Here is a 12,962-nt window from a genome sequence, read left to right on the forward strand (position 1 = left end):
AGCCCAAACATGTAACATTCAACAGGACACTTACACAACACATTCAAATCAAACAGTCAGACAACATACAAGAACATATACCCCAGCCGGCATTGCTCCCTGCCTATTTTCCTACAGCTCACTATGTGTGCGCACACCTTTATTCACAAACTCTTCAACTTATACTCTTTTACCAAAGCTGCTACAGCTCGATTGGCCGAATACCCTTAGATCCTATTTCGGTGAATTTGACATCTGCCTTACATGTAACAGATTAGCGGTTTAGCAGTTTTAATTTAGTTTGAGTGAAGGAATTCATTTTATAGCAAAATCCGGAATCGTGAAGAACTCATGAAAGTAAGCTTATTCTCGGATTCCTGAAACTTTAGATTTGCTCTTTCTTTTACTGCAAAGTACAACGTTGTTTTTTTTTGTTTAAATCTTTCTAGACATGGTAAATATGAAGGACAAAGCAGTTTTAACATAGTTTGAGTGAAGGAATTCATTTTATAGATAAAATCCCAAGAGTCTGCTGAGAAAAGAGAGTGAATGCGAAGTAGACTTTAACACGGCTCTGGGAGCGAGCCGAGTGTGGGCTAACCGGGAGAATTGCTTGAAAGAAACGCGACACCGAATGAGCGGTCAGAACAAAGCCTCAATACGGTTTTCCCGTGGTGTTTTTGTTGCTGCCTTGTCTTTTGCACAGAGTAAAAGACAAGGCAGCCATCGAATAGGGCCCGATTGTTCCTACTTGGTCAGCCGAGGAGCAAGGGGGTGGGGGGGGGGGGTGGGGGGGGGCAAGCGTCTCAACCAAGCAAAGCTCACCATGGGGAAGGTGGCTATGCCAACTAGCCTGATGCCCTGCTCCCGCAGTGACGGATAATCGTACTCTGGTTTCTCTTCATAACGTACAAGTCTTTCGCCTTTTACTAAAGACATCTGTGGAGAGCAGCACTAATGAGTTGTTTCTATTTTTGGCAGGCTTTACCTTTGCGGGTGAAGCCCTTTCTGTCTGTGCAAAAGAAATCTTGTTACTGTGCAGAGTGACTTCTCTGAGTAGAGTCGCCTTACTTGTTGCGACTGTGCCGATGTTCGAAGCTGGAGTGCAAAGTTGTTGCTTGAATGGTGCTTGCTGGAGCGTGCGGGAGTGCAAAGTTATACCATTTAAAAGGGCTGAAGAGTGCTCAGTGCAGCAGGTGGGCGGAGGTGCAAAGTGACACTCTGGCCACCTATGGCCATAAAAAGAACAGGGGTGTTAGCGGACAAGTGCGCATTGTGCCAGGAAGGGCCCTCGGACGTGAACCAGTGGACAGTTGTCGCTTCTCGGCCTTTTGGCTAAGATCAAGTGTAGTATCTGTTCTTATCAGTTTAATATCTGATATGTCCTCTATACGAGGACTACATATTAAATGGATTTTTAGCAATAGGAGTTGAAAAATTAGCTTGCTCCGTTCACTCCAAGCATTGACCCCGTACTGCAGTGCCGCTGGGAACGGTGCGCTCTTCTCTACTCTTGTGAAAAAGCAAACAGCGGTGCAGGATGCAAGTTTCAGGGAGCCCAAGATGAAACTTTCTTTTAGTCTGCGGAGAAAAGAGAGTGAATGCGAAGTAGACTTTAACACGGCTCTGGGAGCGAGCCGAGTGCGGGCTAACCGGGAGAATTGCTTGAAAGAAACGCCATACCAAATGAGCGGTCAGAACAAAGCCTCAATACGGTGTTCCCGTTGTGTTTTTGTTGCTGCCGCTGTTTGCTTTTTCACAAGAGCGCACCTGTTGAGGGGGGGCCTGGGGGGGCCTGGGTGATGGTGGGTCTCAGGCCCGGGCTGCTGCGACTGGTGTGACCGGGTGGTTTGTTTGTTTGTTTTTTGTTGTTGTTTGTTTGTTTTTTGTAGAGGTCCTCCGGAGTGGGGTTGGGTTGAGTGGGGTGGGGCGGGATGGGTACCTTCTGGGGGTACAGTAGCTCCCAGAATATGGTCGCTGCAGGCCCCGAGCCTGGTGGACATCAGGCCCTCCTGTCCTGTGTTGGCTCCCTGGTAGCGGGGATGCCTATTGCAGCCAGTCCCTGGCTGCCCCCAGTGTATATCCCCATACCCCTCTCCCTTCTGGCTCCTGTACACAGCACACACTCACACATGAAGGGTTTTGGGGGCGTGTGTGTTCGGTGGGGTGTAGTGGACTCTGCAGTAGTTGCCCTCTGCAGTTCCCACCCCTGTTTTAATTACACCTTAGACATTACTACTTATCAAACACACTCACACACACACATTAGGTCTTGGGGGGTGGTTACACTGAGTGGCATCTGGTGGGCGGGGCTCTTTGGGTATGTAGGCTGCCCAGAGGGCCACGCTCCCAGTTCTACAAGTTTGGCTGCCCCTCAATTTTAATTGCTCACTATTAGAAAATATTGAAGAGCCAGAAGGGTGAGGGGAGGGGTCTTCTTCGCACACCCCTGCTTCCTGGTTGCTGCTCGGGGCGGGAGGGGCCAGGAGGATTAATTAATTGTTCTGCTGGTTTGGGGTCTGTGGTGGCTGGGGGGCTGCTGGCCCCCTGGTGTGCCCGCTGCACTACACCCCAGCGGAGTCGAGGGAGGGAGGACGTGTGGATGTATGGGACATGAAAGTGTGTGTGGTAATGATTGGGCCTGGATCTTGGACTTGCTGTCGCCTGGCCTGCCTGTGCTTCTCCCGATGGGGGGGGCGGCGTGGCCTCTCTCCGCTGCTCGCGACTTCACCCACCTGTGGGCACGTCTTGACTCCCAGGGCACTTGGCCAGGGGTGCTGGGGCAGGCACTGACCCACTGTGTGGCTGTCTGGGGCGCTTGGCCCTCCTGGGTATTGGGTGGGGCCTCTGCCGGGGGGTTTGGGGGCGCTCGGGCTCCTGGGGCCCGGATCCAGTACACGGCCCATGTCTGGGCGGCTGGGGCCTGGCGACGTCGGTGGGCTGTTGCCCCTGGCTCCCGGAAGGCCTCTGCCCTATGCTTATGGGGGCTCTTTCCGGGGGCTTCCTCTGCAGTCTTCTGGGTGGATGCGTGGTTGCCCCTGCGGTGGGCTTCCTGGGTTCTGTGCTCTGTGGGGGCTGCTGGTGGCCTGGGTCTTGTGGCCTTCTCTGCCTGCTTCTGATTGCTTGGGGGGGCTGTGGATTGTGGCCCTGTACGCTTATACACTCATAACTAAGCACGGTTATCATGTAGGTCCTGTGCCATGGGTGTTGCATGTTCTCATACACACACAACCACATTCATTAGTCCAGTAGCATGGTCGCTAAGCAGTTGATGTATTATCATGTCGTCTCAGGTCATCTATATCCACAGCTGTGTTGTATGCGATGTATGTTCTGTTTTTCTCTTCTTTCCTCTTCTTCTTCTTCTTCTTTCCTTGTCCCCCGGTCCGGTTCAGTTCTATTACATGTCATATATTGTAAACAGAAATAAATATATTTATTATATATATAAAAATCATATTTACCATGTCTTGAAAGATTTAAACAAAAAAACCAACGTTGTACTTTGCAGTAAAAGAAATAGCAAATCTAAAGTTTCAGGAATCCGAGAATAAGCTTACTTTCATGAGTTCTTCACGATTTCGGATTTTGCTATAAAATGAATTCCTTCACTCAAACTAAATTAAAACTGCTAAACCGCTAATCTGTTACATGTAAGGCAGATGTCAAAATTTCCGACCATAATGTATAAAATGCGGTGAAAAAAAGGTGTGATAGAACACTAAAAGGTGGAGCGGAAGTGTTCGGCTGCAAGAAGGTGTGAATGTCCGACTATATTTGGTGAAAAGCAGGTGAAGCAAGGTCTGAATGCCAAACCTTACATCATCAAATGCGAGATCAGAGGTGTTTGGCTGCAAGAAGGCCATAGTTTGCCAAAAGCGGGTAAGGTGCGAATGTCCGACTAAATATCAAAAAAATTTGGGGCAGAGGTCTTCGGATGCAAGTGGGTGTGAATATCCAACCATACAAGTATGGTGGAGAGAAAGCTGTGAATAGCCGACCATAGTTTGGAAAAAGCGGGTAAGAAAAGGTTTGAATACCCGAACATACACCATCAAAAGAGGGAGCGGAGGTTTTCGGATACAAGAAGGTTTGAATGTCCCACCATAGTTTGTAAAAAGCGGGTAAGAAAAGGTTCGAATGCCCGACTATACACCATCAAAAGCGGGAGCAGAGGTGTTCCGCTGTAAGACGGTGTGAATGTCCGACCATAGTTGGTAAAAAGCGGGTAAGAAAAGGTTAAAATACCCGACTGTACACAATCAATAGCAGGAGCGCAGTTGTTCGGCTACAAGAAGGTGTGAAAGTCCGACCATGGTTTGTAAAAACCGGGAAGAAAAGGCTCGAAAGCCCGACTATACACCAAAGAAGGTTTGAATGTCCATCAATAATTGCTTTAAAACAAGAAAGTAAATTTTCGAATATCAAACCGTACATGATCATAAGCGGGAGAGGAGGTGTTCCGCTGTAAGACGGTCTAAATGTCCATCAATAATTGCTAGAAAACATGAAAGAAAATTTTCGAAAATCAAACCACACATGATCATAAGTGGGAGAGGAGGTGTTCAGCTGCAAGAAGGTGTGAATGTCCACCCATAATACCTGAAAAATGGGTAAAAAAAAGGTGCGAATGCCCAACCATACATCATCAAAAGCAGGAGTGCATGTGTTCGGCTACAAGAAGGTGTGAACGTCCAACCAAAGTTTGTAAAAAGCAGTTAAGAAAAGGTTAGAATATCCAACCATACATAATCAAAAGCAGGAGCAGAGCTGTTCGACTGCAAGTAGGTGTGAATGTCAGATCATAATTTGCAAAAAGCTGATGAGAAAGGGTGAGAATGCCCGACTATACACCATCAAATGCGGTAGCGGAGTTGTTCGGCTGTGAGTAGGTGTGAATCTCCAACCATAATTGCTGAAAAATGTGTTAGAAAAGGTAAAAATGCCGGTCCATACATAATCAAAATCGGGAGAGGTTGTGTTCAGCTGCAAGAAGGTCTAAATGTCCATCAATAATTGCTAGAAAACATGAAAGAAAATTTTCGAAAATCAAACCACACATGATCATAAGTGGGAGAGGAGGTGTTCAGCTGCAAGAAGGTGTGAATGTCCACCCATAATACCTGAAAAATGGGTAAAAAAAAGGTGTGAATGCCCAACCATACATCATCAAAAGCAGGAGTGCATGTGTTCGGCTACAAGAAGGTGTGAACGTCCAACCAAAGTTTGTAAAAAGCAGTTAAGAAAAGGTTCGAATATCCAACCATACATAATCAAAGCGGGAGCAGAGCTGTTCGACTGCAAGTAGGTGTGAATGTCAGATCATAATTTGCAAAAAGCTGATGAGAAAGGGTGAGAATGCCCGACTATACACCATCAAATGCGGGAGCGGAGTTGTTCGGCTGTGAGTAGGTGTGAATCTCCGACCATAATTGCTGAAAAATGTGTTAGAAAAGGTAAGAATGCCGGTCCATACATCATCAAAAGCGAGAGAGGTTGTGTTCGGCTGAAAGTAGGTGTGAATGTCCAGCCATAATTACTCACAAACGGGTAAGAAAAGGTAGTATTGCCAGACCATATATGATCAAAACAGGGAGCGGAGGTGGTTCAGCTGTAAGAAGGTTTGAATGTCCGACTAAAGTTCAAATATATTAACAAAAGCGGGAGGAGAGGTCTTCGGATGAGAGTGGTTGAAAATTTCCAACCATAATGTATAAAATGCGGCGAAAAAAAGGTGTGATAGAACACTAAAAGGTGGAGCGGAAGTGTTCGGCTGCAAGAAGGTGTGAATGTCCGACTATATTTGGTGAAAAGCAGGTGAAGCAAGGTCTGAATGCCCAACCTTACATCATCAAAAGCGAGATCAGAGGGGTTTGGCTGCAAGAAAGCCATAGTTTGCCAAAAGCGGGTAAGGTGCGAATGACCGACTAAATATCAACAAAAGTGGGGGCGGAGGTCTTCGGATGCAGGTGGGTGTGAATATCCCACCATACAAGTATGGTGGAGAGGAAGCTGTGAATGGCCGACCATAGTAAAAGGCGGGTGAGAGAAGGTGCGAATGTCAAACCATACATAATCAAAACAGGGAGCGGAGGTGTTCTGCTGTAAGGTGTGAATGTCCAACCATAGTTGGTAAAAAGCGGGTAAGAAAAGGTTAAAATACCCGACTGTACACACTCAATAGCGGGAGCGGAGTTGTTCGGCTACTAAAAGGTGTGAAAGTCCGACCATGGTTTGTAAAAAGCGGGTAAGAAAGGGTGCGAATGCCCGACAATGTATGATCAAAAGAGGGAGTGGAGGTTTTCGGCTGCAAGAAGGTCTGAATGTCCAACCATAATTTGTAAAAACCGGGGAAGAAAAGGCTCGAAAGCCCGACTATACACCATCAAAAGTGGGAGCGGAGGTGTTCAGCTGCAAGACGGTCTGAATGTCCATCAATAATTGCTAGAAAACATGAAAGAAAATTTTCGAATATCAAACTGCACATGATCATAAGCGGGAGAGGAGGTGTTCAGCTGCAAGAAGGTGTGAATGTCTACCCATAATTACTGAAAAATGGGTAAGAAAAGGTGCGAATGCCTAACCATACATCATCAAAAGAGGGAGCGGAGGTGTTCCGCTGTAAGACGGTGTGAATGTCCGACCATAGATGGTAAAAAGCGGGTAAGAAAAGGTTAAATTACCCGACTGTACACAATCAAAAGAGGGAGCGGAGTTGTTCAGCTAAGAGAAGGTGTGAAAGTCCGACCTTGGTTTGTAAAAAGCGGGTAAGAAAAGGTTCGTATGCCCGAATATACACCATCAAAAGCGGAAGCGGAGGTGTTCGGCTGCAAGATATTGTGAACGTCCGACCAAAGTTTGTAAAAAGCAGTTAAGAAAAGGTTCGAATATCTAACCAAACATAATCAAAAGCGGGAGCAGAGCTGTTCGACTGGAAGTAGGTTTGAATGTCAGATCATAATTTGCAAAAAGCTGATGAGAAAGGGTGAGAATGCCCGACTATACACCATCAAATGCGGTAGCGGAGTTGTTTGGCTGTGAGTAGGTGTGAATCTCCAACCATAATTGCTGAAAAATGTGTTAGAAAAGGTAAAAATGCCGGTCCATACATCATCAAAATCGGGAGAGGTGGTGTTCAGCTGCAAGAAGGTCTACATGTCCATCAATAATTGCTAGAAAACATGAAAGAAACTTTTCGAAAATCAAACCGCACATGATCATAAGTGGGATAGGAGGTGTTCAGCTGCAAGGTGTGAATGTCCACCCATAATTCCTGAAAAATGGGCAAAAAAAAGGTGTGAATGCCCAACCATACATCATCAAAAGCAGGAGTGCATGTGTTCGGCTACAAGAAGGTGTGAACGTCCAACCAAAATATGTAAAAAGAAGTTAAGAAAAGGTTCGAATATCCAACCAAACATAATCAAAAGCGGGAGCAGAGCTGTTCGACTGCAAGTAGGTGTGAATGTCAGATCATAATTTGCAAAAAGCTGATGAGAAAGGGTGAGAATGCCCGACTATACATCATCAAATGCGGGAGCGGAGTTGTTCGGCTGTGAGTAGGTGTGAATCTCCGACCATAATTGCTGAAAAATGTGTTAGAAAAGGTAAAAATGCCGGTCCATACATCATCAAAAGCGAGAGGGGTTGTGTTCGGCTGCAAAAAGGTGTGAATGTCCAGCCATAATTACTCACAAACGGGTAAGAAAAGGTAGTATTGCCAGACCATATATGATCAAAACAGGGAGCGGAGGTGGTTCAGCTGCAAGAAGGTTTGAATGTCCGACTAAAGTTAAAATATATTAAAGAAAGCGGGAGGAGAGGTCTTCGGATGAGAGTGGTTGAAAATTTCCGACCATAATGTATAAAATGCGGTGAAAAAAAGGTGTGATAGAACACTAAAAGGTGGAGCGGAAGTGTTCGGCTGCAAGAAGGTGTGAATGTCCGACTATATTTGGTGAAAAGCAGGTGAAGCAAGGTCTGAATGCCAAACCTTACATCATCAAATGCGAGATCAGAGGTGTTTGGCTGCAAGAAGGCCATAGTTTGCCAAAAGCGGGTAAGGTGCGAATGTCCGACTAAATATCAAAAAAATTTGGGGCAGAGGTCTTCGGATGCAAGTGGGTGTGAATATCCAACCATACAAGTATGGTGGAGAGGAAGCTGTGAATAGCCGACCATAGTTTGGAAAAAGCGGGTAAGAAAAGGTTTGAATACCCGAACATACAACATCAAAAGAGGGAGCGGAGGTGTTCCGCTGTACGAAGGTGTGAATGTCCGACCATAGTTGGTAAAAAGTGGGTAAGAAAAGGTTAAAATACCCGACTGTACACAATCATTAGCGGGAGCGGATGTGTTCGGCTACAAGAAGGTGTGAAAGTCCGACCATGGTTTGTAAAAAGCGGGTAAGAAAAGGTGCGAATGTCCGACAATGTATGATCAAAAGAGAGAGCGGAGGTTTTCGGATACAAGAAGGTTTGAATGTCCCACCATAGTTTGTAAAAAGCGGGTAAGAAAAGGTTCGAATGCCCGACTCTACACCATCAAAAGCGGGAGAGGAGGTGTTCCGCTGTAAGACGGTGTGAATGTCCGACCATAGTTGGTAAAAAGCGGGTAAGACAAGGTTAAAATACCCGACTGTACACAATCAATAGCAGGAGCGGAGTTGTTCGGCTAAAAGAAGGTGTGAAAGTCCGACCATGGTTTGTAAAAACCGGGAAGAAAAGGCTCGAAAGCCCGACTATACACCATCAAAAAGAAGGTTTGAATGTCCATCAATAATTGCTTTAAAAGAAGAAAGTAAATTTTCGAATATCAAACCGTACATGATCATAAGCGGGAGAGGAGGTGTTCCGCTGTAAGACGGTGTGAATGTCCGACCATAGTTGGTAAAAAGCGGGTAAGAAAAGGTTAAAATACCCGACTGTACACAATCAATAGCAGGAGCGGAGTTGTTCGGCTACTAAAAGGTGTGAAAGTCCGACCCTGGTTTGTAAAAAGCGGGTAAGAAAAGGTTCGAATGCCCGAACATACACCATCAAAAGAGGGAGCGGAGGTGTTCCGCTGTAAGACGGTGTGAATGTCCGATCATAGTTGGTAAAAAGCGGGTAAGAAAAGGTTAAAATACCCGACTGTACACAATCAAAAGAGGGAGCGGAGTTGTTCAGCTAAGAGAAGGTGTGAAAGTCCGACAATGGTTTGTAAAAAGCGGGTAAGAAAAGGTTCGTATGCCCGAATATACACTATCAAAACCGGAAGTGTAGGTGTTCGGCTGCAAGAAGGTGTGAACGTCCGACCAAAGTTTGTAAAAAAGCAGTTAAGAAAAGGTTCGAATATCTAACCAAACATAATCAAAAGCGGGAGCAGAGCTGTTTGACTGCAAGTAGGTGTGAATGTCAGAGAATAATTTGCAAAAAGCTGATGAGAAAGTGTGAGAAATCCCGACTATACACCATCAAATGCGGTAGCCTAGTTGTTGGGCTGTGAGTAGGTGTGAATCTCCAACCATAATTGCTGAAAAATATGTTAGAAAAGGTAAAAATGCCGGTCCATACATCATCAAAATCGGGAGAGGTGGTGTTCAGCTGCAAGAAGGTCTAAATGTCCATCAATAATTGCTAGAAAACATGAAAGAAAATTTTCGAAAATCAAACCACACATGATCATAAGTGGGAGAGGAGGTGTTCAGCTGCAAGAAGGTGTGAATGTCCACCCATAATACCTGAAAAAATGGTAAAAAAAAAAGGTGCGAATGCCCAACCATACATCATCAAAAGCAGGAGTGCATGTGTTCGGCTACAAGAAGGTGTGAACGTCCAACCAAAGTTTGTAAAAAGCAGTTAAGAAAAGGTTCGAATATCCAACCAAACATAATCAAAAGCAGGAGCAGAGCTGTTCGACTGCAAGTACGTGTGAATGTCAGATCATAATTTGCAAAAAGCTGATGAGAAAGGGTGAGAATGCCCGACTATACACCATCAAATGCGGGAGCGGAGTTGTTCGGCTGTGAGTAGGTGTGAATCTCCGACCATAATTGCTGAAAAATGTGTTAGAAAAGGTAAGAATGCCGGTCCATACATCATCAAAAGCGAGAGAGGTTGTGTTCGGCTGCAAGTAGGTGTGACTGTTCGACTAAAGTTTGTAAAAAGTGGGTAAGACAAGGTGCGAACGCCCGACAATGTATGATCAAAAGCGGGAGCGGAGGTGTTCAGCTGCAAGAAGGTCTACATGTCCATCAATAATTGCTAGAAAACATGAAAGAAACTTTTCGAAAATCAAACCGCACATGATCATAAGTGGGATAGGAGGTGTTCAGCTGCAAGGTGTGAATGTCCACCCATAATTCCTGAAAAATGGGCAAAAAAAAGGTGTGAATGCCCAACCATACATCATCAAAAGCAGGAGTTCATGTGTTCGGCTACAAGAAGGTGTGAACGTCCGACCAAAGTTTGTGAAAAAGCAGTTAAGAAAAGGTTCGAATATCTAACCAAACATAATCAAAAGCGGGAGCAGAGCTGTTCGACTGCAAGTAGGTGTGAATGTCAGAGAATAATTTGCAAAAAGCTGATGAGAAAGGGTGAGAAATCCCGACTATACACCATCAAATGCGGTAGCGGAGTTGTTCTGCTGTGAGTAGGTGTGATTCTCCAACCATAATTGCTGAAAAATGTGTTAGAAAAGGTAAGAATGCCGGTCCATACATCATCAAAAGCGAGAGAGGTTGTGTTCGGCTGCAAGTAGGTGTGAATGTCCAGCCATAATTACTCACAAACGGGTAAGAAAAGGTAGTATTGCCAGACCATATATGATCAAAACAGGGAGCGGAGGTGGTTCAGCTGCAAGAAGGTTTGAATGTCCGACTAAAGTTCAAATATATTAACAAAAGCGGGAGGAGAGGTCTTCGGATGAGAGTGGTTGAAAATTTCCGACCATAATCTATAAAATGCGGTGAAAAAAAGGTGTGATAGAACACTAAAAGGTGGAGCGGAAGTGTTCGGCTGCAAGAAGGTGTGAATGTCCGACTATATTTGGTGAAAAGCCGGTGAAGCAAGGTCTGAATGCCCAACCTTACATCATCAAAAGCGAGATCAGAGGTGTTTGGCTGCAAGAAGGCCATAGTTTGCCAAAAGCGGGTAAGGTGCGAATGTCCGACTAAATATCAACAAAATTTGGGGTGGAGGTCTTCGGATGCAAGTGGGTGTGAATATCCCAACATACAACTATGGTGGAGAGGAAGCTGTGAATAGCCGACCATAGTTTGGAAAAAGCGGGTAAGAAAAGGTTTGAATGCCCAAACATACACCATCAAAAGAGGGAGCGTAGGTGTTCTGCTGTACGAAGGTGTGAATGTCCGACCATACTTGGTAAAAAGCGGGTAAGAAAAGGTTAAAATACCCGACTGTACACAATCAATAGCGGGAGCGGATGTGTTCGGCTACAAGAAGATGTGAGAGTCCGACCATATTTTGTAAAAAGCGGGTAAGAACAGGTTCGTATGCCCGAATATACACCATCAAATGCGGGAGCGGAGGTGTTCGGCTGTTAGTAGGTGTGAAAGTCCGACCATGGTTTTTAAAAAGCGGGTAAGAACAGGTTCGTATGCCCGAATATACACCATCAAATGCGGGAGCGGAGGTGTTCGGCTGTGAGTAGGTGTGAATCTCCAACCATAATTGCTGAAAAATGTGTTAGAAAAGGTAAGAATGCCGGTCCATACATCATCAAAAGCGGGAGAGGTGGTGTTCGGCTGCAAGTAGGTGTGAATGTCCAGCCATAATTACTCACAAATGGGTAAGAAAAGGTAGTATTGCCAGACCATACATGATCAAAAAAGGGAGCGGAGGTGGTTAAGCTGCAAGAAGGTGTTAATGTCCGACTAAAGTTTGTAAAAAGCGGGTAAGAAAAGGTTCGTATGCCCGAATATACACTATCAAAACCGGAAACGTAGGTGTTCGGCTGCAAGAAGGTGTGAACGTCCGACCAAAGTTTGTGAAAAAGCAGTTAAGAAAAGGTTCGAATATCTAACCAAACATAATCAAAAGCGGGAGCAGAGCTGTTCGACTGCAAGTAGGTGTGAATGTCCATTAATAATTGCTTTAAAACATGAAAGAAAATTTTCGAATATCAAACCTTACATGATCATTAGCGGGAGAGGAGGTGTTCAGCTGCAAGAAGGTGTGAATATCCAGGAATCCGAGAATAAGCTTATTTTCATGAGTTCTGCACGATTTCGGATTTTATGTATAAAATGAATTCCTTCACGCAAACTAAGTTAACACTGCTTTGTCCTTCATATGTACCCATTTCTACATATATTTCAAGCATAAACTTCCTCATACTACCCTGAATGAGAAAGAGCCACACTTGTGATTAAGCCATACGCCCCTTTTGAGGAGTTCTGCATGGTTTGGGATTTTATCTATAAAATTAATTCCTTCACTCAAACTATGTTAAAACGGCTTTTACCTTCATATTTATCAATGTCTCGATAGATTTAAACAAAAAACAACGTTGTACTTTGCAATAAAAGAAAGAGCAAATCAAAAGTTTTAGGAATCCGAGAATAAGCTTATTTTCATGAGTTCTGCACGATTTCGGATTTTATGTATAAAATGAATTCATTCACTCAAACCAAGTTAAAACTGCTTTTTCCTTCATATTTATCAATGTCTAGATTGACTTCAACAAAGAACAACATTGTATTTTGCAGTAGAAGAAAGAGCAAAACTGAAGGATCAGGAATCCTAGAATAAGCTTCTTTTCATACGTTCTGCACGATTTCGGATTTTATGTATAAAATAAATTCCTTCACTCAAACTAAGTTAACACTGCTTTGCCCTTCATATGTACCCATTTCTACATATATTTCAAGCATAAACTTCCTCATACTACCCTGAATGAGAAAGAGCCACACTTGTGATTAAGCCATACGCCCCTTTTGAGGAGTTCTGCATGATTTGGGATTTTATCTATAAAATCAATTC

The 12,962-nt window shown here is 44.6% G+C and overlaps 2 non-coding genes across 2 annotated transcripts; both read left to right on the forward strand.

Annotated features, from left to right (window-relative positions):
- The first annotated feature begins 864 nt into the window (after positions 1 to 864).
- Positions 865 to 978, forward strand: LOC140285705 (U5 spliceosomal RNA). The gene has a single exon (XR_011910685.1). It is a non-coding gene; the product is annotated as a U5 spliceosomal RNA (small nuclear RNA).
- Positions 979 to 1,294: 316 nt separating this feature from the next.
- Positions 1,295 to 1,485, forward strand: LOC140285665 (U2 spliceosomal RNA). Its single transcript, XR_011910650.1, has one exon. It is a non-coding gene; the product is annotated as a U2 spliceosomal RNA (small nuclear RNA).
- Positions 1,486 to 12,962: the final 11,477 nt, after the last annotated feature.

Source organism: Leuresthes tenuis, unplaced genomic scaffold (genome assembly GCF_036924035.1).
Source record: "Leuresthes tenuis unplaced genomic scaffold, fLeuTen1.0.hap1 SCAF_50, whole genome shotgun sequence".
Lineage (NCBI taxonomy): Eukaryota > Metazoa > Chordata > Actinopteri > Atheriniformes > Atherinopsidae > Leuresthes > Leuresthes tenuis.